Below are 5,000 nucleotides of genomic sequence, written 5' to 3' on the forward strand. Positions count from 1 at the left end.
TCAAAGACAGTGGAACGCCGTGGTACACAAGCTATAGCCCTACCCAAGAGTAGAGAACAATGGTTTGATTTTGGAGTGTCCTTCTCCTAGAAGAGCTGCTTACCATAGCTAAAGAGTCTCTTCTACCCTTACCAAGAAGAAGGTAGCCATTGAACAATTACAGTGCAGTCGTTAACCTCTTGAGAGAAGAAGAATTGTTTGGTAATCTCAGTGTTGTCAGGTGTATGAAGACAGATGAAAATGTGAAAAGAATAGGCCAGACTATTCAGTCCATGTATAGGCAAACACACAATGAGCCGTAACCAGAGAGAGGGATCCTATGTAGTACTATCTGGCCAGTCAAAGGCCCAATAACTTTAGCGGTAGTGCTGAACGGGTGGTTAGTGCCCTGGCCAACCTACTACAGTACCTTGAATATCCATATTCGACATATGAAGACATTGATGATTATACATATCTATTTATATACACAATCCACATATAAAGTACAATGTACATATATAACGTAAACACACATACATACATATATATATATATATATATATATATATATATATATATATATATATATATATATATATATATATATATATATATATAAACACAAATTCATGAATATGCATATATATACAGTTGGCTATATATATATATATATCTATATATATATATATATATATATATATATATATATATATATATATATATATATATATATATATATATATATATATAGATATATATATATATATATATATATATATATATATATATATATATATATATATATATAGATATATATAATATATATATATATATAAATATATATATATATAATATACATATGTATGTATATACTGTATATATATTATATATATATAGCCTATATCATCATCATCTTCTCCTACGCCTATTTACGCAAATGGCCTCGGTTAGATTTCGCCAGTCGTCTTTATCTTGAGCTTTTAATTCATTATTCTCCATTCATCATCTCCTACTTCGCGCTTCATAGTCCTCAGCCATGTAGACCTGGGTCTTATAACTCTTCTAGTGCCTTGTGGAGCCCAGCTGAACGTTTGGTGAACTAATCTCCCTTGGGGAGTGCGAAGAGCATGCCCAAACCATCTCCATCTACACCTCCTCATAATCTCATTCACATACGGCACTCGAGTAATCTCTCTTAGTTTCATTTCTAATCCTGTCCTGCCATTAACTACAAATATCCTTCTGAGGGCATTGTTCTCAAATCTACTAAATCTATTGGATATTGTTTCATTGTCATAGAGTAACATCGATCTCACTAAACTGATATATAGTCTGATTTTTACATGTAATTTAAGGCGATTTGATTTCCAAATTTTACTTAACCTAGCCATTGTCTAATTTGTTTTTTCAATCTTCAATAAATTCTAATTCTAAAGACCTTGTATTGGAGATCATAGTTCATAAATACTTAAATGATTCACCCTCATTATTATTCTTTAGATGGATTAATGATGCTGTTATCATGATGATGCTCAACCTTGTGTTCATCACATTCATCACATTTACCACTTGCACTTACTTCACAGCCTAACTACATACCACACATGTCACCAAAGCGCAAATGCGTTTCCAGTACTGCATTGCTCTGTCATTTAGGAAGATTCCACAAGTAACAAAGACGTCTTTTATCGTGTGCTTTTGTTAGCTGGTTCTTGGTTCCACAATTCAACACGCCACAGCACGAGACGGACGTGCAATACTATTTGAACAGATGCAAAGTGTTGGTGCCTACGGACAGGACATCATCACCAAGGTGTTGCTTCTACCCCCCTCATCTTCCTCGTGCAATGTGCTTACAATTTCCTCGATCGTCATTTCCAAAACGGGTTTTGCATGAGGTGAGACGGCTCGACCACATAATTACTTTTCAACTGCCTCTTCCTTATTCTCAATGACGTCTAAACACAGTTGTTGATATGTATTAAATGTAATACTTCCAGCCCTTCCATATTGCGTTATTTGTTCATCAATTAAAAACACCTTTCAAACGGATATGTTTTCTATTGCTCTAGAAAAACCAACATCCTCTTCCTACATCGCTTTAATACGAACATGTAAATTAATATCTCAATACCAGAGTTGCCAGGTTGGTCTTTTCCTGGCCAGAAGACTCCAAATTTTTTTCGTACTAGATACCTAAATTTGGGATTTTTTTTTGTACAATTAGGTTGACCTTATAAGCTGCAGTTGATAAGACGTTCACCTTTTCTCATTTGGAAAACCTGGCAACCCTGCTTAATACCCCCTTAGCAAAGATAGCAGGTAAAACGCTCTCTTGTAAATAACAGATCCGTACCTTATGAAGGTGTAGTCAGTGGAGGGGAAAGGCGATGTATACAAGGTGTAGCCTTTGAACTAAAACCTCTAAGTAGATAATAATTTGTAAACTTACTCCGAAAAAAAAACCTAAAAATGTTCAGAGATTTCATCAAAATAAACTTTATTCTTTTGATATTCTCTAAATTCCTTATATATCATTGAATATTATCATTCACCGTACCGATAATTTTATGGCCCAAAAATAAGAATATGCAAAATGTTTAACGAAACTTAAAAATTCCCATCAAGTCACTAGGGGTTAGTCAAGTCAAGATTGATTGATTGATTATGAGTTATCTGGCATCCTGACATCTAAGGTCATTGGCGCCTAGTCAGTCAAGGAGGAGACTAAAGTTTGTATACAAATAGGAAACATTATCACTGATATAATCCATCCTAAAATTTGAGTTAAAATTACACGAGGACATTTGGTTTACATATCTGTTATATAAAACAAACTATACAATTATGGAATCTCTTAAATAAAGTATTCATTTTTCTAATAACCTACAACACCAACACGGCGAGAGAGAGAGAGAGAGAGAGAGAGAGAGAGAGAGAGAGAGAGAGAGAGAGAGAGAGAGAGAGAGAGAGAGAGAGAGAGACTTATTTGATTAGTTTATCTTAGGCCTTATAAAGTAAATTATCTTTATTTTACACAAAATAAAGGATAATAGATTATTTCTACAGCCATATGTTCTCAAGTTCCCAGAAAGGAATCTTACTGAATGATACGTTTTGGAGACAATAGCAATCTGTCTGAAGTGATTGACTGATTAATTGATTTGAAGTTCTCTGGCATCGTGACATCGAAGGTCATTGACGCCAATATCGTTTATTATAAATAAAGATTGAATATTCAATTAAAACCAGAAAATTAAATATGTTATAAAAGTTAAATAGCATTAAGAAGACCTGCTTCTGATATAGATTTAAAAATGCCACTAGCATTGTACGACACATCATGTCCAAGGATCTTGGCAAGGATGAACCTACCATCCTCACCCCGAGCCTCAAACAGATATATATTTCTTTCTTTGCTATAAGTGGGGCATTCAGTCAACAAATGCCTCACTGTCAAGGGTATCAAACAGTCGTCGCAATATGGTTGGTGTTGGCCAGCCAGCAAAAACTCGTGTGTCATCCGAGTGTAACCAATGCAGAGACGACAAAGAGTAGTCTCCCATTTTCGGGGCATCCCATTATACCTCCAAAGGGATATAACAATCGCAAATTATCTCATCTTATTTTCGGTTAAACTATCCCGATGCTGTTGCCAATTGTTATAAAATTCTTAATTGCTGGTAAAAAAAATAATCGTTAAGCGTAAGTGTAAACAGTACTATGGGCGTGCTTGCATGTACGTATGTAGGCCTACTTTATATACAGTAAATCATTTATAGTATAAGTGCACAAACAATACCACGGAAGTATTTAGTGTAAATATATAAATCTATATATATATATATATATATATATATATATATATATATATATATATATATATATATATATATATATACATACATACATACATACATACATACATACATACATACATACATACATATATATATATATATATATATATATATATATATATATATATATATATATATATATATATATATATATATATGTTGTAAATATGCGAAATCCGTTATTATGCATAATTCCTAGTAAACTTGTATACTAATGGATATGGTTAATATGCATAACTGAAAAATTCCAGTATAAATGTATAATTCCTAAAATCTTAATTTTCCAAAATAACAGAAAAATTCCTGTAAATTTGCATTATACCAAAAATTATTGACTCCTACTTATCCACTAAATTGCCGAAACGTTAATGCCTTCTTAAACCTTGATAGTTTACTTGCGTATCTATTTATTTTTTAAATTTCTTTACTGCAGTCACAATTGTGTTCGTATTTCCTTCATGAATAGTTAACTAGCAATGGAAGAAAGAAAGTAGCGTTTGTATTCGCACCCCCAACCCCCTGGCTTAGTGCAAGGAGAGGGAGGAATCGACAGTGAAAGGGGCGTGTGCTTCATCATCATCATCATCTCCTCCTACGCATATTGACGTCAAGGGCCTCGGTTAGATTTTACCCGTCGTCTCATCTTGAGCTTTTAATTCAATACATCATTTCTTCCATCACGTTTCATAGTCCTCAGCAATGTAGGTCTGGGTCTTCCAACTCTTCTAGTGTCTTGTGGAGCCCAGTTGAAAGTTTGGTGAACTAATCTTTCCTGGGGAGTGCAAAGAACATGCCCAAACCATCTCCATCTCCTCCTGCATGCTTCAGTCCTCAGCCATGTAGGCCTGGCCCTTCCAGCTCTTCTAGTACCTTGTGGAGCCCAGTTGAAAGTCTGGTGAACTGATCTCTCCTGGGGAGTGCGAAGAGCATGCTCAAACCATCTCAACCTCCTAATTCTCGCTTCAGTCCTCAGCCATGTAGGCCTGGGTCTTCCAACACTTCTAGTGCCTTGTGGAGCCCTTTTGAAAGTTTGGTGAACTAATCTCTCCTGGGGAGTGCGAAGAGCATGACCAAACCATCTCCATCTACCCCTTATAATGATCTCACACACAAATAGCACTCGAGTAATCTCTCTTATAGTTTCATTTCTAATCTTGT

Source organism: Palaemon carinicauda, chromosome 21 (assembly GCF_036898095.1).
Source record: "Palaemon carinicauda isolate YSFRI2023 chromosome 21, ASM3689809v2, whole genome shotgun sequence".
NCBI classification, from domain to species: Eukaryota; Metazoa; Arthropoda; class Malacostraca; order Decapoda; family Palaemonidae; genus Palaemon; species Palaemon carinicauda.